At 32.8% G+C, this 20,037-nt stretch overlaps 1 long non-coding RNA gene across 1 annotated transcript; it reads right to left on the bottom strand.

The window, feature by feature from the left end:
• Positions 1 to 3,397: 3,397 nt before the first annotated feature.
• Positions 3,398 to 4,243, bottom strand: LOC129905889 (uncharacterized). Its single transcript, XR_008770670.1, has 3 exons — positions 3,973 to 4,243; positions 3,593 to 3,833; positions 3,398 to 3,522 (listed from the first exon to the last, which is right to left on the bottom strand). It is a non-coding gene; the product is annotated as an uncharacterized LOC129905889 (long non-coding RNA).
• Positions 4,244 to 20,037: the final 15,794 nt, after the last annotated feature.

Raw genomic sequence — 20,037 nt, 5'->3', positions numbered from 1 at the left:
TTCTTAGGTATAACGATTCAAAAAGTTGAAGTTTAGTTGTAATCGTCATAATCCTATTCCGGAAAAAAAAAACTCCTAACTGAAAAGTTCCTGAAATTTCATTATTTTTTTGGCTTGAATTTCGTTCCTCAACTGTTAAGAATATGGGGAAACCAAAAAAAAATGAAAATTTTCGCCATTTTTCCGATTGGGGCCCTTCTCCCGAAACCATTTCCCTGGGAATTTTTGTTTAGAATATGTCTGAAAATATACAGGGTGTGCAATAGAGAATGGACAACCCTAAAAAAAAAAGTATTTTATGAAAAATTTTAAACACCTGTGGTATAAAATAAATCTATAGAAACCTAGGTGGCCATCTTTCTTAAAAATATTCTCCTTATACCAGAATATTTTTAAGAAAGTTGGCCACCTAGGTTTCTATAGATTTATTTTATACCACAGGTGTTTAAAATTTTTCATAAAATACTTTTTTTACATTTTGCATCAAAAAACAGATTTCAAAATTTTTTTTACGAAAATGTGCAATAGCTATGAAATTTTTAAAGTGTTTATGTACTCATCCAATTATTGTAGAAAATTATAAAAAAAGAAATAAATAAAATTCATTCATTCGTGGTTGTGGTGAACGAAAACATAAGATCATAAAATTTAAAATACACTGAACGAAAAAAAGTCCATATTTTATGAACTGGTTGCGATAGAACTTTTTTCTATCTGTTTTTAGAACAATCATAAGTGTAGCTATAAGCCGTTTTAGGGTTGTCCATTCTCTATTGCACACCCTGTATATTTTCAGACATATTCTAAACAAAAATTCCCAGGGAAATGGTTTCGGGAGAAGGGCCCCAATCGGAAAAATGGCGAAAATTTTCATTTTTTTTGGTTTCCCCATATTCTTAACAGTTGAGGAACGAAATTCAAGCTAAAAAATAATGAAATTTCAGGAACTTTTCAGTTAGGAGTTTTTTTTCAGGAATAGGATTATGACGATTACAACTAAACTTCAACTTTTTGAATCGTTATACCTAAGAAACGGTGGGTCTTAGGAAAAAAAGTGTCATGACACTTTTTATATATAATAATCTGGTCTACAATTCTTGCATTGAAAATTTTTTGATAAGACTTACCGTTTTGCTGAAAATCGTGAAAAACCAGTTTTTGTGACCTTTTGACCCCTATAACTCTTAACGCGGACACGATATCAATGTCGATTTTTCACATCTTCATAACAAAGCCGTCATTAAGCTGTATACCAAAATTCAGCCCAGTAGGAATTTTTCCGCAGATTGGGCTTAAAAATGACTAAAATGACTGGGCTATTAAGTTGTTTACAAGGAAGTCAAAATGAAAAAAAAAAAAAAGTTTTGTAATAAGTACTATTGATCAATAACTTCTTTATCAAAATCGTGACAGCTGATTTTAAACATTTTGATTTTATTTAAAACGATTTTGAAGTTGTGTAATCTTTAATTCGACTTTTAACATGCCTTTAAAAGTTTTCAAATTTAGCTGGGTTCTTAACTTTTCCATTATGTTGTTCGTTATTCGAAAAAAAAACTTTTCCAGAGTAGCTTTAAGAAAAACTAATCACTGTTTTCCTTACAATGTAATTAAAATTTTTGAATACAAAAATCAGGGAATTTGCAAATACGGGATAATCACGGTGCAAATTTCAAAATACGGGACACTTATACGTCCCGGGTTTCTTCAATAAAAACCCGGGACAAGCTATAGAAATACGGGACAGGACGGATGGTCACCGTACCTATGGTGGAAGTAAAAAGCAACATAGGGTGAGTCCAAATGCCATCAGAGGTGCAAACTGTCATAAATTTTGTTTTTATTGGAAATTGCAGATGTACTAGACGCAGCCTTCCTTCACAGAAAACGGAAGAATTATATTGACTCTGGCTGCAAATCAATACGGAAAAAACTCAGTAATCCTTTCAAATAAAAAATTCTCAATATAGGGGGTAAAAGAAGAAGAGAGAATATTTTGGGATTCTCGTCTCTACTCAAAAGATAAACAGCCAAATTTGTCCAAGGAGGAATTTTTTTTTCAGCTAAAAGACCAATCTGCCTACCGCTCAAACATTGAATTGAAACCGTACTGCTTTAGGCCAGATCTATAATTGTCGGACTCGCAACCGCACTCGACGGATGAAAACTTGTCAAAAAGTCAAAGAAAAAACAACAACAAAAACGTGAATTTGACATTAGCATCCAATTGCCTCCTCCAATTATATAGTTCTGGCTTTATTGATGCACAACCACTTGGAAAGTTTCTTCAACTGATACCAAGAAAACTAACAAACGTTCGTAAATAATACCTGATGATCCTGTTTGTCTTTAATGGATGTTTTTGTAATCATGGAGAAGAGGGCGTCAAAATCTACACTATTTAGGTATTTAGTATAATACAGAAATCATGTACTTAAAAAATTTATTTCATTTATCATTTTAGCAATAAACGAAGAAAAAAAATCCAACAACTTCAATAAAGTGACAAGCAAAAAAAAAAAAAAACATCTAAAATTGAAAACAATAGACCATTCAGTGACATTGCAAAACTATTTTGTTGCCCCATGTTAGATTGCTTGCAACACCAAAAGAATCCAATTCCTTCTTCTATGGTTGTCATTGCTTCTTTGGCACAATGCCACAAAGCAAAAGTCACACAGACCGAAACACAGTCGTAGAATGTCTAACAGTTCGTTTTGCCAGAAAAAAGCATCTCCATCTAATCCCATTAAACAATTTCCAAATGGCTCATCCATTCCACGTTTAAGTTTATTAAATCAGCCACTGGCGCTCTGAAGACATAATATGCGTTTCCCGTTCAACTTCTTCCAGAAACCAAACAGAGTAGATCCATAAAAGTGCATGTACGAGTACAATAACAATGACTTATTAAAATGCGAATGAGCTTCTTACCTGTCAATTCATTTGTTAACTTTTTTATAGCCTGTCCAGCAGAATAATGCCAACACAAATGAGTCTCGTTTACTTTATATGGCCCAAAAAACTGAATGCCAACTATACAAGCAACAAGAGGAGAGAGACCTTGTCCCCGAACAACCAACATTTCAAATGGCCAATAAGCAGAATAAGAACAACACGAACAAAGGAGAGTGAAATCCTGGATAAAAAGAGTAAACGAAACAAGAACATTACCATGGCCAAGGTAAGTCCACAGAAAAAGAACAAGAACAACCAGGAAACGATAAGGAATTCAAAAGTTTTGAAACTTTTGCCTGGAGTCATTGTGTTCTATGGCTGCTATACGGCTTGCAATCTGTGTTATAGCAACAGAAATCCAGTCATCCCAATCATTAAAGAACAAAAAAAAAACACAAAACAAAACAAAAAAGACCATAAAGAATGAAGACAAATTTTAATTAAGGATCCAGAATGGACCACTTAGGGATGCTTTTCCATAATGGTTATGTAAAAGTCGTTGATGTTGGAGGATAGAGTGATGTCATGCGTAGCATAGGCCTTTTTTTTGGTTTATGTGTCGAGCTGAAAGGTTAAGGAAGAAAGTTAAAAGTTTTTCAATAAAAAACGGAAGGCAAAGTAGAAATTTGCTAACCATGAACAAATGAGGAAATGAGAAAACTTAAAATGAGCCAAACGGAATTATGTCTGGACTGATAATTCGGGTGAAGAAGGGAAGTAATTTTCATTAGTCTGTCCGGGACTTTGACCTAAATTCCTTATCCTTTTTGTTGGAAATGTTGTAAAAGTTGTAGAAGTTTTTGAAATTTTCATTTTTCATGCGTGTCATGGTTACTGTCTTGAAAGTTTGCATTCACAACATTTGAAAGTAAGCACTAAGGCCCAATTTATTCACTCTCCATTATTTTTAAAGGCTCCATTAAAAATTATAAAACTGTCAAATCGCATACAAATTTTAAAATTTCCCTTTTTTAATGGCGACTTTAAATTTAATGGAGTGTGAATAAATTGGACCTAAGATGCTGAAAATTTATTGTGACTTTTGATTTCAATTCAATACTGCTTTTGATTTTCGTACAGAAAGTTTTTTGTAAGTAAAATTACTTCGAAAAGTTACCACAGCATTCTGGTGGGTTTTAGTGATTGTCTCCGCCGCACGCGCGCCGCCACAACGATGATGAGATACTTTGGCACTGAAAATTCAGTGCAATTTATTTATTCAGACAGGTTTCAAGTCTGAGTCCACAATCCGAATTAAATGAAGAGTTATTTGATAATTCTTAGATTCTATAAGGTCCAAAATATTACGTATTTTTTCCTAAAAGTTTAAAAATAAAACTTATGCAGCTTTATTGTACCTACCTATTACAATAAAAATGTTATCAATACATTTTCTTTTAATATATGTACGTATTTTAATATATTTATTTAATTATTGTTTTTGTTGACTTTTAAAAAACTGATCATGTACTTAAATTTCTTTCGACTTTGGATAGTGGAAAAGTTGGCACTGTTAAGTCGTGAAAATTAATTAAAAAAAAAGTCAATTGGATAATATTTGTTTGTATTTGCTGCTGTTTAGTTTTTTCCTGTTCTTGTCTTATTCCGGTGTTCATTATAAATAAGCTGTGGTATACACCACAGTGAACGTTGTTTTCTACTTTGTGGAGAACACAGAATTATCTATAAAAAGAAATGAAAATTTAATTGATAGTTATGTGAAATAAAAAGGAAAAAATAAATATGAAGATTCCTTGGGAAAAAAGGCTTAAGTCAAAAAAGGTCTCATTGTACCTTCAGATATTTTAAATTTTTAATTTAACTAAAATCTGTTTGTAAATAGTCTGAAGAAAATTTTTTAAGCAATTCCAATTCACAAAATTGAAAAAAATTTTATCAATTGGGGGTTGAAAAAAAGTAATAATAAGCCCAGTTATTTCTACAAATCAGTAGCTAATTTTTATACCTAAATGCATAGACGTGTTCACTGTTTTCACTCATCAGTGAAGTTTGTTTATGTTTTGCGTTTAGAAAGAAAAATGAGTTAGTCAACTTCTGAGTTTTATATTATCATGAATGAATAAGCCTGAAATGGCTGATAGCTTCACTTATGTATAGGAACACGGTGAAAAAAATACTGCATTAAATCAAGCGCAAAAGACATTCGTCTTAAATTTAACAGACAAATCTTCTAAGTTTGTTGAATGGCTAATTTAAAAGAAATTCACCTAATTAAGAGGAAAATCTTTTTATTTTTATGTGGAGACATAAAAAAAAAAAAAAACTGGCGGCCACTGGGTATCAATCACTGTTGAAAAATAATATGATTTCGGCTTATTACACTGTGCAAGTCGAAATTCTTGACAAGCGCGCGAATAACTGTTTCGCCCTATTTCGGACCCGAGAAATAGAATGTCATCATTAGTTTTTCGATTTATCGGTACGACTTCGAACAAAATTTTTTTTGAAAGTTTTTTCAATTATTTCGAGAGTTTCCCACGGTTTTTAGTCAGTTTTCAACCAAAAACAATATTTATATTGCTTATAATTCTGCTCAAACGTTATTTGCTACCAGGAGAAAGACATTATAAACAATTTTGAACAATTTATTTGAATGTTTAGTAATTTTTTTTTGAAAAAATTAAAAAAAAAAATCGAAATTTTTTACAATGTTTATCGTTTTTTCTCTGTTTTTGTTCTCTTTTGCACAAATACATTGCATGTTTTCCATTAAAAATTAATTTTACTATTAATTTAGTGTTGGTTAAACTTCGACAGTCTATCGATAGCATCGATAACAAAAAATATCGAGTATATCGATACTTCACAAAACTATCGATAGTTTCAATACTTCCAAATTATTTTACCACAAGGCTACCGATATTATCGATAGTTTTTTTCTTAAAACTATCGATACAATCGATAATGGAAACTTTCGATATCTACCAAACACTAGATATGTTAATTCGTTGTTTACATTCAATGTCAAACGAAAACTAAATTTGTAGTTCAAATTGTGTTTAATTAATTTCAAAGCTATTTTTTTTTTTAATGAGAAATTGTACGAGGGGTTTTAATACTTTTTGCTACGTGTTATAAGTGGTATCCCAGTGTTATAAGTGGTACCCATTTAAATTCTGTGTATTTTAAATTTCATTATCTTACGTTTCCGTTCGCTTTAACCAATTTAATCAATATATTTTTATTTCTAAATTTCTACAATAATTGATTCATTTTAAAATTTGATTTTCAATGGAAAATGTGTAAAAAAATATACAATTTAAAAAAAATTTAAACACCTACTATGGTATAAAGCAAAATCTAAGCAACATTTAGTTCCCAATTTTTTTGTTTATAAACGAGATTTCCAAATGTTAATCGTTTTGATCGTGCTTAGAATAATTAGATATTTATTGCAAAAGAAACGTCTTTAATTACTAAATTATTTGTTCTGTATTGCTTATGTTAAAAGTTGCTTGGAATATTAAAGCTTCATATATTTAAAAAATCATAAAGTAATTTTTTTAGAATTTTAAAAATAAAAATCTTAAAAAATAATATAAAATTTGGTTTTAGGTTAAAAAAAAACCATCTCTTTAAGTTGTTTCTCCAAACAAAGTATCGGGCCCTTTCTGCGTTAAAGCCTGGTACTCAGCTCGCGCTAAATTTTAGCCAAGATAAAATTCCCATACAAGTTATCGATAACTTGTATGGGATCCATTTTCGTTCAGATAAAATTTATCGATAATTTGTATGGGAGCTAAAATTTAGCGCGAGCAGCGTACCAGGCTTAACCACCAACTGCAAAGCAAATTTTTGTCAGTTTTAAATTTTTAGTTTTTCTGCAAACCGAACATAAGGATCCTAGGCAGACAAGAAAAGCTAAATCAATAAAATTATACAAGCGGTTATTCGGGACTATCCCAAGTACTAATTCGTTAACAGACGAAATCATTAAATCAGTAGTATTGGCCCTTAAAGTTATACAACTTTTTCTAAGCACATGTTTCTTAAAGATAAAAAAATAATAAAAATATTTCCGGAAATATTTCTATAAATATTTTTATAAGATTCTAAAAAAAAAAAAAAAAATATATATATATATAAACTCCTTTATCCACTTATGAAAAGGGCAACGAATCCAATTAATTAAAGGACATTATCAAGCGACTAACAAGCCATCCAATTATGATATGATCAACAACCCTAAATGACAAACATTATAAACGTTGAAATGACAGCAGAAGGTGGGTATAGTGGGAGGTGGAATTGTTAAAGGATGAAGCAAAATATAAAAGTGTAGGACAACATTCTAAGCACAGATTTCCATCAACAACACAACATCGTTAGCGAATTCCATTTACTGCCACGAAAAGGCTTCATATTTTTTTTCTTGTTTGTTGGTATGTTTGCTTATTTTCTGTTGAAATATTAATTTGCAGGACATGAGGATAGAACATCATCTAGTCTATACACAGATTTTAAACAGAACAAAAATACTTAAATACAAAAATGTCCAACAAGGCGAGCAACATGCAAATTTTCCTTTTCCAATTCCATCCAACCCCATCATCTCGCTCCGTCTCCACCCAGAGAATTAATCCTTTTTTTTTTTGTCATGTTTTACTCATCTGTCTAAGCATTTTTGGTTTGTTTGCATTTCATTAGTGTCCTGGCATTTATTATTTTACTAGCCCTTTGGAGCCGTTCTGTTGGCTTGTCTCTGTCCTTCGTCCAGCGTTCAACCAACTCGCTTTATATTTTATGCGAAATAAAATGACAACCCAGCTTGTGATCCTTCCGTCGGAATAATGTCGGAAAAGTCTTCAAATAAAAACATAACACCCCACACCGACCGCATTCAAATGTAGAAATGATGATCAAGCATTCACCAGGAACCCAACACATACACATGTGACTCTATAGTATCACGGTTGGAGGAGGTGATGTTGCCTCCTGTTGCGAGTACTTAGCATCCAATTATGGGGCGGTCAAGTAAACAAGGGCAAATTATATGCTAACATTGAAGGCTGTAGAGATTTTGAGTTGACGACTCCTGGGCCAAAGTTATATCCTGTAGGACGGAAATGTATCATAAAATGTTGTCCTGATGGGATTGCTTGGCTTTGGATATAGCTGTGGCTGAGTAAATTGTTGCTTATGTTGGCTTAACGCTTGACTGGGTGACGGCTAATTAGCAATTGAAAGGAAGTAGACTAGCCTCTTTAAAAGTTTGTGAATGAAATTCTAGCATTTAACGTTGTCGTATGTGATGTTTTGAGGACATACATTACGCGACAGCAAATATTTACTATTTACTGAAATAAGAAATAAAATGCAACATTATACCTATTCGAGGTAAGCAAAGGTGGGGAAGAGTTTAATGAACCGTGCAACTGCATAGAAGCAAATTGATGCATGTTGAAGTAAATATCATACGAATTATAAATATTTAAAAGAAGTTCATTCAGAGTTCTTCTCCATTAGCTTGTATCTTTTGAATCTATACCGCAAGTAAAAAATTGACAAAATTTATTTTTTTTCATATATTTTGTTTGTATCTCGAGACGAAATGTAGATATCTACTGCTGGATTTTTTTTTAGTGTTTGTGGCGTCGAAAACACTTCTCAAAAATTGATTGGAAATTATAGACCGAGAACCATAGAGGAAGGAATACCTAGAGAGCCGACTCGTACCCCCCTTGCCTAAAACACCCGCAAATTTAATTTCAGATAATTGGTATACATCTCTCTTATTTTTCTCTTGATTTCCTATCTGTGAATACGTGTGCATTGTATATATATTATTATAGTACTCTCATGAATTAGAATTTTCTGTTTTTCTTCGCCACCGCTGGGATCGCTAGTTTATTTTATGTTTGAACCTTATGCAGAAAATTGAAGTGCAGATCTACCAAAAGATGTCGCTAAAGTCTTTTCATGGATTGATAGTACTATAGAAATATAAATACAATGACGTGTGAAAGCTATAATGTTCCTTTCACCAGTAGATGTCCTCACAAATTTTGAATTTAAACATGATTTTGGTTTGTACATGAACTTGAATAGCTCAAATAGCTCACTCCAGACACCCACCTTTCAATAAATATGTACAGAAATAAAAAAAAAAGGTTCGTGTTTTGAATTTATTATATTATTTTTTTATGAATTTATTTCCTACTGAGCACTTAAATTGTTTTTAATTGTTTTGAGCTCAACTCCACAGTTGAATGTGTTGGTGCCATTTAAAATGCACGGGAAAACTACCACATATAACCACTGTGGAGTTTTTCCTCTCATTGCAGCTTGTAGGGTGGAAGAGAAAAACCAACCGAAGTCGCGTCTCTAGGTATTCCTTCCTCTATGCCGAGAACCCAGAGCAAATTTTGGGAGTGGAGGTATAACCAAAATGTGAGTATGCAGTTTTATAGCCTTATGCCTTCTTATAAGTATAAGTAGAATAAGTATTTGATCTAGACTGAATTTTTGAAACTTCATCCCAACCAAGGATAAGCTTATCAACAAGGTGTTGCGAAACATCTTTTCTAACCAAAGAAATCACAATAGATTGAGTGAACAGATAATTCTTACAGACAAAAACTTCAAAATTCGAAATCAAATGCTGTGTCCCTGGGATTCCTTCATATTTATTGGCTGTGTGACAAATTTAAGTGAATTAACCAATTTTCCAACCAAATTGTATGTTTGAATCTTGGAATTGCAAAATTTGCAAAAAAAAATACGATTGAATCGTTATGCCTTGAAATTTGATTTCGAAAAAATGATAAAGCATCAGTTTTTATAATTATAATTTTTAATAGTGTAAATTTAGCTCATTCACACTAACTGGAAAAATTGCGTTATACAACCTCCTGAAAGGCACAAAATTAAAGTTGTCAGACTTGACTTTGAATTCGATATTAAGACGCGTATGGCTACAAAACTGCGTACTTATATTTTCGTTATACCTTTACTTCCAACATTTGTTCTGCCTACACAGAGAAAAATAGACCACATAAAATAGAACAAAAACAATAAGATTTCTCGATGGTTTTCATCCAAGAAGGAAACCGTATTAAAACAATCGGGTTTTCTTTATTGTTTTAAAATCTGCACTTGCAGAGTTTGAAAAAAGAGTGTGTGTACACAATTACACATGTACACTCGACTGAAGTTATACTTCTCATTCAGTATATGTATGTAAATGAATTTCATTTGATATTTTTAACCCTGGAAAGCTAACCTTCGTCGATTTGACGAACACCAATTTCATTTTTTCTGTTTTTTCGGGAAAAGGAGCTTCCGATTTCATTCTCAATTCGTCTAACCCGTGTGGAAAAAAATCCCTTTTTTTGCTTTTTCTGTTAAAAAAAATAACTACAAAACATGAATTATTTAACTTCACAGAAATTAGTTAATAACTTTTTCTTGACAGCGCAGTTAAAAATCACTTCGTCGTTTCGAAGAATGGTTAGCTTAAACGTACTACAAAATAAGGTTAGCTTTTTAGGGTTTTTCTATTATTAAATTAATTAATCCACACTTCGTTTTTTACATTTTTATCAATCCTTGCGTCCATGTAGTTTTCAATTTATTCTTTGAAATTTACTCATGTTGTGCGGTTCAGAACGTCCGTGGTCCGTTCTTTTATTGAACAATGTTAACTATTGTTGTTATGTCAAAAAAATCGTTGTATTTGTTTTTGTTAGATTTTGTTACAAAATGTCAACTTTGATTTAGGAACGACTAAATGTTACATTTTGTTGATCTGTCAAAAGAAAAATGTTTGAGATTAATTTTATGAATGAATAAACAAGAAAAAATTTATTTCGTACTGAAATAATTCTTTTTAATTTAATTCTAAGCAAATTGAAACAAAAATATGCATTCAATAATTTCAAATACGGAAACAAACAAGAAATTCTCTTCTCACATCATCCCCTCTCTTCCCCATTTAGTTGTGTTTGACAGATTAACATTGAAACTCAAGTCCAGGAGCTGAGTTGAAAAAAGTAACAAAATGTAACTATTTGACACTTCAACACTGGATTTAGGAACGATGTTGTGACGTCATGATGTTACACTTTGTAACTTTTTTCTCATTTAGGAACGATGAAAGTTAACTATTGTTAACAATAGTTAACATTGTCGAATAAAAGAACGCACCACCGGTATATGCTTAACGAAAGTAAACGAATTGCGCATAAAATGTGCGAAATGGTAATTTTATGAGAATTGTCTGTGCTTCAGCCTAGTAATAGCAATATGCAACTTGCAGGGTTGCTACAAAGCTCAAACATTTTGAGCTAGCTCACTTTTGAGCTAGGTATCATAGCTCAGCTCATTTGAGCTGAGCTGAAAGTGAGCTGAGCTGCTGAAAGTGAGCTGAGCTGATGGTTGAGCTGAGCTGTTGGGTGTGCTAAGGTAAAGTGAGCTGAGCTAAGCTGTGATGGGTGAGAGGATACATTGATTTTTATTTGGAAAGTATAATGAAATATGAAGATATTTTAAACTTTTATAAAACACCATAGCTTAAGATGTTTGGTTCTAGTTATTAATGGAATTATTTTAACACATGGATATTTTTATAAATAAAACAGATAATTTTTCGTGATCTTTTCTCTTGGTTTTTTTAATAGTAAAAATATATCTATTTTTTTTAAGTAAAATATTTCTTTTTTTATCAAAAAAAAAAACCGTGATATAGGCGTTGGAAGTTGGGGCGCGAAAAAGCTTCTGGGAGCTGAACGCTTTGACTTAGACACATGGGAGTAGTGTCATATGAAAGCTTATATTCTCAGCTACTCGATAGTCGTATAATCCGGTTTTTCGTTTTTTTTTTTCAAAATTCCGAGAAAATCGCGTTATAAAGTTGGGGTAACATTTTTTTTTCGAAAAATCCCCGAATCTTTGAACGCTCCTGGAAGCTAAACCGCTTGAGAGCAATTTTTCTGAGTGATGCCAAATGATAGCTTGCACACTGTCAGATTTTTAAAAAATCGCCTTCCATGTTAAACCGCCACATCATGCCTTTTTTTTCAGAATCGTGACTATTTTTTTTTTACTTTTAAGTTCTCCCGGTTTGAGAACGCGTGGACCTACAGGGATGAGAGTTGTACCCAAATGTAGGTTAGAGTCCCCGCTACCTTTTGGCATAAAAATTTTTTTTTTCAAATTTCCGAGATATAGGCGTTGGAAGTTGGGGGCGCTTACTTTCAGCTCAGCTCAACTTGCCACATGAAACATGTAACTTGCAACGTGTTTTGTGTTTTTTGTTTGCCGTACTGCGGCGTACTGCATTTTTAAATACTAAAGTACTGCCTACTCTAGAGGTGAAACGACAGCCCTGCTACCCATGGTGATCATAATCCCTTTGACATTCTTGTCAAAAAGTAAATTTTCATACCCACCCTCCCATAAGAAGTATAACTTCAAAAAAAAAAAAAAAACCGACGACCAGGCCGGGAATCGCACACCTTAGAACCTGAACCAACCTGCTATGAAAATATTGCTGGCGATTTTTGCTCTAGTGCCAAGTTGCAAAAAAAATTAACTTTTCACTCAAATTTTAATAAGATTTTGTCTATAAAAATAATAAGAAATCCTTATAGAAAAACCTTGGGGGTCATTCCGTAATTTTGAAAATGATAATCGAATAGACGATAATCGTTTCACATTTTGAGAATCCTTAAAGCATATTTTAAATCATGCCTGATTCAATATTTTCAAAACAGTTTATATAAATAAAAGTTTTCATATCTTTAGAAGTCGTATTATTAAGGTGAGCTAGTAGTCGCCTCAATTCAATTTTCAATTCAATTTTGTTTTATTGAACATACTATATACAATTGACTTTAGCTTAACTTATTTCTAATAAGATACATTGATTGATATAAAATTTGTTGGCACATATGGGGCCTAACCTTATACAATGGATAAAAGATAAAATATATATAAATATAGTACATGAATAGGCTTAATTTTACAAGTCTGCTGACTAGGTTATCCTCGGGGTGTTCCGTCCCGGTTGTCCAGTTGTGGTATTGATAATGGTGGGTTGGGTGGTATGGCATTTAGCCGCGGTAGTAGGCCGATTGCGTATCGGCGTAAAAGTAAACTACTTCCTCGTTGTCGGTTGGGATTATGTGTTCATCCAGAATATCCAAAGCACTAAGGTATCTGGGTTCGGGATGCCGTTGTTGGGTTCTCATGCTTCTCATCAGCTGATTGGGGTGGTTGGCGATGCTTCCGACAAGTTTCTTTGCAGATTGCAGCAGATACTTTTCCAACGTCATGATGTTTGCTTCCTCGTAAAGTCGCTCGTTGCTGTAGTATTTTTGTCGCTGTCGATCGAAGTAAAGTCCGGTGCAGATCCTCAGGATTTTCCTCTCAAAAATTTGAAGTTCCTTCATGGCTGTCTTGGAAATGGTATACCATACCGGAAAGCTATAGGCGATGACAGGTCGTAGAAGCTGCTTGTAGATCAGGAGTTTCGTTGGTTGGCTTAATCCGTTTCTTCTCTTCATCAGGGGGTGAAGGCGATGGAAGGCGTAGTTGGCTTTTTTCAGGACAGACCTAGAGTGAAGGTTGAACCTCAGGAGCTCGTTAAAGTTGATCCCTAAATACTTCGCGTTGCGTTTGGCTGCCAATTTAGTACCATCAGGTAGTGTAAGTGTGATGCTCCTACAGTTTGCAGCTGACCGAATGCTTCGTCCTCCTGTTCGTCTAAAGCACAGTAATTCCGATTTGGATGAGTTGATCCGGATACCCCATTTACTGTAGAACTCATACAGTTTTCGAATGTGAGCTTCAACTTTCCTGGCAGCTATCGTTGGCGAGACGGACTTGTAGTATGTGAGCGAATCGTCAGCGTAAAGCAGGTTCTCGCACTCACTTGCGAGCGGCTGGTCTGACGTCAGGATACTATAGAGGAAGGGACCAAGTTTTGATCCTTGGGCAACTCCAGCTCTAATGCACTTCTTTGCTGATTTTCTATCCTCCACTTGTACGAAGAAGTTCCTTCTAGTAGTCGCCTCTTAATAGGATGATGAAAATTAAAATTTTTTTTTTCTGTAAGTCAATAATCGTCAATAAATAAACGATAGCTAAATAGGTCTCGTTTTTGGAGAATTTATTAATCACCGGTCAAATTGCACACTCGACAAACAAACAAAAAAATTATACGCTATACGCATTTTCCAAAATTGTATTCAATATATGTTTTGGCTTTTGGGTCATTAAAAAAAATTGATATCCGTTCAGCTATAAAAAATTACCAAAACAAATATGAAAAAATCTCATTTTATCTCAACCTAGCGAGACAAACCCGCACTTTGACCAACTATAAAATTTTATTAAATCAACTCACGGAATTGTTTTCTAAATCATTTTTTAGATAATTTTATTGTTAATAAGTCTTACCTGTGTCATTTTTTGTTATTTTAACAAAATAAGTAGGTAACAATGGAGCTATTCAATAAAAACGATACCAATCTCTTATTCAAGATGGCGGCTGCTCCCGACCTCCAATCATCCCAACAACTTGACCCTTATGATAAGGACAACCACCCGAACACATTCCATGAAAAAAAAAAATTTTCCAGCGAAAAATGCGATTTAATTTACTAATTTGCCTGTGTTGTTTATATTTCTAGAAAAAAATTTCCTTGTTTCATTTAAAAATGACAAAAAAAAACCGATATAACTTTAGAACGCCGCTAACCAGTGTTTATAGTCCTGAATAGTTTAAAAATGTACGAAAGTTTTTTTTTCAAAAAATTTGTTTAGTGTCGGTTCAAAATGTTCAACACGAAAATGAGAAAATGAGGTTTGAAAATCAGTTTCAACAGAAAAACTAAATGAAAATTGTTCGATATGGTTGTGGTTGCATTGAAATGTAAATATTTATTTTAAGAACTACGTTATGCATATGCACTGCCCAGATAAAGATTTTAAAATAATTACATAAAAATTACTAAACGAATACAAGCATAAAATTATCAAGGGGTTTGTCGAAAAATTAGTAAAACACACAATAAAAATTTTCCGTTTCATTTAAAGTTTTAAATCAACTTTTTTAAATTAATTTAAAAAAGTCAATATGGCTACCTTCAAACGCTTATAAAAAAAAGAAAGATTTTAAAATAATTACATAAAAATTACTAAACGAATACAAGCATAAAATTATCAAGGGGTTTGTCGAAAAATTAGTAAAACACACAATAAAAATTTTCCGTTTCATTTAAAGTTTTAAATCAACTTTTTTAAATTAATTTAAAAAAGTCAATATGGCTACCTTCAAACGCTTATAAAAAAAAGAACTAATGTGGATGTTGACGTCTTTAAAAGTACTTAGACTAAATAAATGATTTTTGATAAAAAAAAATCCACCCATTTGCCATCTGCGATGTTGTTTTTTGTTTGCTTAGCTATTTTTTCGTTCTATTGTTTTCTATAGAATTGCCGATATGAAAACGCATGGATAATTTTACTTTTTTGAAACTTCTTTTTATATTTCTTGAAATAAAAAAAAATATTAATCCTTAACAAAAATAACCGTTCTTTTGGTTTTATCGTAGTCAAATTGTTCACTACGGCGTATACGTACTTTTTTATGGAACCAAATCGAACCGCATTTTTTTTTTTTTTTTTCAAACTATGAAAAGTCCATGATTTTAAATATTTCAGGATAAGAAAAAAACATTCTATTTTCTTTGGTTGTTTGCAGAAAAATTTATAAAAAATATATTCTGTAGAATTTTTTGCTAACCTTTGGTAAAAACGCTTTTGGACTTATGTATGATACTTTGAAAATAAAAGGATTTGAAATAATTGCATTTGAGATTAGATAACAATGTTTAGATTACTTATTTTACTTGAAATACTCTTAACACTTCAGATTTGAAGCCAGTATTGGAGCAACTAAACATAAAGAATCTGCTGTTTATTTTCAACTATCTTAAAAAATTGAACTTCATAATAATTTAAATTCATTCGAATGCAAGGAATTTTAAAAAATATTCCTTCAGTTAACAAACTTTTTAACGATTAACACGGGTCAGGGTTATTTTACGCCTAAAGACCCTAAAAGATTTAGGCTTAAAAGTTTATCTTAACTTAAACACTCAAACTCCACTGAAAACACAAATTTAAACAGTTGGCTACAAGGCATTGTTTTATAAACTTAACACTCACCTCCTGAAAACACTCCTTTCTCGTAATACTTCGAGAGACATACAATTTACACGTGATAAGTATATTTTCTTATTTTAGTTTTGACTTAAAAGTTTCAATCACCGATATGGGAAAAGAGTCTCAGTTTTCAGTGTGTAGACAACTACTATTTCTCGTACTGCTTTGCAACATACTTTATCCATTAGATATACAACAAAAGTTAGTCCTCTTTTGGGACAGTTAAAATTCTCCTCCGAACCAGAACAAATATGTACCTTTTTCTGAATAAGGATTGGAATGGTTTCCTTTCCTTTCCTTTCCTTTTTTTTTTTTTTTTTTTTTTTTTTATTGTGACAAAAAAATACTAAAGTTATTGTATCTTTTATTAGAACAAGTTGTTCCTTTGATCCTGAATTTATCCTTTGAAACTCTATTACCTACATGCAATAATAAATAAGAAGAAATTGACGATCTTTAGTTAATTAGGTTTTATTAATCAGGAGTCTTTTAATATGCACCGGTCTAAGATTACCTCAAATTGACGCAGTGTATCCGTCACCTCAAGCCTATTTATCTCGAAAAAAAAAATGTTTTAATATTCCCCAGAAGCCTATTTGCTCTACAGATTAACACAAAAGGACATAATGTACAAACAAATTCTTAATCCTTTTGGACTAAAAACTTTCGTGATAGTCCAACCAAACCTAATCATGCGGATGATAAATTATTTACGTACAAATCTGAAGGGTACATATTTATATTCGCATAGAAAAGAACCTAAAGGATCAAAACCTAAAAGAGGACCGCAAATGGGTCATACATTTTTAATGTTTTTCCTCGGTTTCTCCTATGGGGATATTTTTTTTTCGTCACAGGAATTTCGCTTCTTTTTCTGAATGAAAGAACAAAGGCGTGCTTAAAAAAACACGTCACCCAAAAGTAGACAGTTAAAAAATAAAAAAAGAAAAATGTAGACGTAAGGGAAAAAAGGACTTAATATATCATCCAGAGAGACTCTTGTATGAGTGTGGTGCAATTAGCACGAGTGGCATCCTTATTCCTTTAGGATAAAGTGGTTTGGCTAAATGTCAGACGATGTGTGGTAGTCATTAGTAATGTGTACTCTCTTGGTCACTCACATGATTTTGTTGAACGAAGCAGATTTTGAGAAGGAATATAGTGATGTCTTGACAAATGGTGGAGATGTGCTTTATTTAAGTGGTCAATGGTGTTAAAGTATAGCACGTTTCTCTGAAAATACAAACTGGCATTGTGGTTTCTTTGGTGATGTTTTAAATCGGTTGACCGTTTAAAAGGCATTTAATCCAGGCAAAAATGTTTTTTTTACTACAATAGTAATATAAAAAGGAAACCTTTGAAATTTAAAGTAAAAGTCCATTTATAACTTTAATTTAAGAATTGGGAAATTGAAGTAATCATAGCACAAAAATTCGTATTTTATAAAAGAGTTATTTTATCTAAAATGAATTTTGAACTTTTTGTGCTTGGACCTTAAGACACAAATGAGCCCAAAATATGGATTTTTTTTTTGTTTGTTTCCCCTTTCTTAAAATCAGGGAGATAATGCTGATGTTCCATTCTGAGGGCATTCTTTCTTCCTACCATTCTTGGAAAATGAGTTGGTGCATACGTCAAACCAGTTAATCGCGTACTACTTTTAAAAGCTCGGCAGTTAGTTCGCAAGTCTCCAGCAGTTTTATTGGGCTTAAAGTTTAGATATGATATCCTTCGCTTCGTATACACGTCGAAGAGACGATTTTGTTGGTCATCATCATCTTAGCTGAATGTTGCAATCTTCGTAAGAGCATTTGAAAGACATGACATTCCAACGATGAGACCGCTTCACGCTTCCAAATAATAACTGTTTCCGGTAACAGTTGCGCAGTTTATCGGGGTTTTTCATTTTCGTTTGGCCGGCCTTTCCCATATGACTTCTTGGATAGTAGTCATATCTGCCCCCGTAGCAGTCAAGGGCCTCCGCTAATGGTTTGGCTAAACGTTTTTTTTTTTATGAAGGGAAGTAACGTTTTAAGTACGGATTCGAAATTCGTTGACCTTCTTCCGTATGCAAGATTCTTCATCAATAAATTCGCCGTATCCGAGGCTCAATAATTTGCTTCTACTATCGTTCAAGAGCCCCCAACCTGGAGGCCCAAGTTCCTTAATAATTCCAACAACCCATTTAGCAATTTTGCTTCTATAATACTTTACAGAAGCAACATTAGCATCTGTAAACTTGGTATCTAGAATCAAAATTGTTTGTCGGGAAAAAACAACGCAAAACTCGTGTTAAATTAACAGAGGGAGATTGTCAGGTTTTTGAGATATGCTCAAAAAATGTCAAAACCCAAAAAAAAGTTCTTATCTGGGGTTTTGACATTTTTTTGGGATATCTCGGAAACCTGACGTGATTGGGAAAAAATTTAACATTTTCGCACATCCAGATCGGAGAAAAAAAAAATATTTGTTTCGTGGCATTTTTTGAGGTTATCTCGAAAACCTGACGTGATGGGGCGAAACGGACTTCGGATTCGGTTTCAGCGACCAAAAACTATAGCTATTAAAATTAAGTGCACGACTGGGTCGCACGAACTTGCTCTTAGAGTTAAAGTTGTTTAAATTTTTAAGACTTTTTATATGTATATAGAAATTTGGAAAATGTAGCTACCTGCTATATACACTCAGTCACAAAAGTAAGTATACACCCCTAACTTTGTTTAACCAAGACCTCAAAAAAAAAGAATCTAACACATTTTCGAAAAAAATTTAAATGTGGTTTTATTTCATTAATCATTGCCTACATATTTGCAAAAAAAAATTTGTCAAATAATCAATACTAAATGAAAAAGTGACAAAAAATTAAACACAGTACAAAATTTCGCATTACAAAAGTAAGTATACAGAGAAGAAAAAACTATGAAAATCGATGTTAAAAGTTTAAATATCCAAATTTGTTTGGGAATTAATATATTTTAGGCTACCCCCTAGACTTGACGAGGTCAAACTCACTTGAAGACATTGATTTTACTAGATTTTTTGCAACTTTTGGGCCGAATCTTTTCCGCTCTTCCTAAAAGACTCGTTTCAGCTAATCCTTTGAATGCTTTCTTACTTTTCTCACCAAATGGTCCAACAGATGCTAAATAGTATCCAAATCGAGTGACTGGGGGACGTTTGGATCTGGTTTTGAAAGTTTTTGATCAAAAATTCACTCAAAAATACCGAGTTTTGCTTAGGGCCGTTACCTTTATTGAAGATAATCAATCCATCTTAGCCTAATTATTCGACACTCTGGTGCAGGTTTGCCTATAAAATATCTAAAAAACAATACCCATCCATTGTTTCCTCAAGGAGACCAAATAACCCACACCAAAAGCTATAAGCAAAAACCCCCATACCATAAACGAATCACTGCCGTTTTTACCAGTACCAGCTTTTTGATGGGATTTTGTTACTTTTGTGTCTTTCTCCAAATTTTACCAGGTCCATCTGAGCAGTACACTTTGTCTTACGTGTATATGAGTTATGGATGTGGCAATATTTCTAGAAAACCGATAAAAGAAGTAGATCCGAAAAGAAAGGAAGGTACTGGTAAAAACGGCAGTGATTCGTTTATGGTATGGGGGTTTTTGCTTATAGCTTTTGGTGTGGGTTATTTGGTCTCCTTGAGGAAACAATGGATGGGTATTGTTTTTTAGATATTTTATAGACAAACCTGCACCAGAGTGTCGAATAATTAGGCTAAGATGGATTGATTATCTTCAATAAAGGTAACGGCCCTAAGCAAAACTCGGTATTTTTGAGTGAATTTTTGATCAAAAACTTTCAAAACCAGATCCAAACTTCCCCCAGTCACTCGATTTGGATACTATTTAGCATCTGTTG

The sequence above is a fragment of the Episyrphus balteatus genome, chromosome 1 (assembly GCF_945859705.1).
Source record: "Episyrphus balteatus chromosome 1, idEpiBalt1.1, whole genome shotgun sequence".
Lineage (NCBI taxonomy): Eukaryota > Metazoa > Arthropoda > Insecta > Diptera > Syrphidae > Episyrphus > Episyrphus balteatus.
The sequence above is the reverse complement of the archived record's forward strand: the minus strand, read 5'-3'. Positions and strand labels throughout refer to the sequence as shown.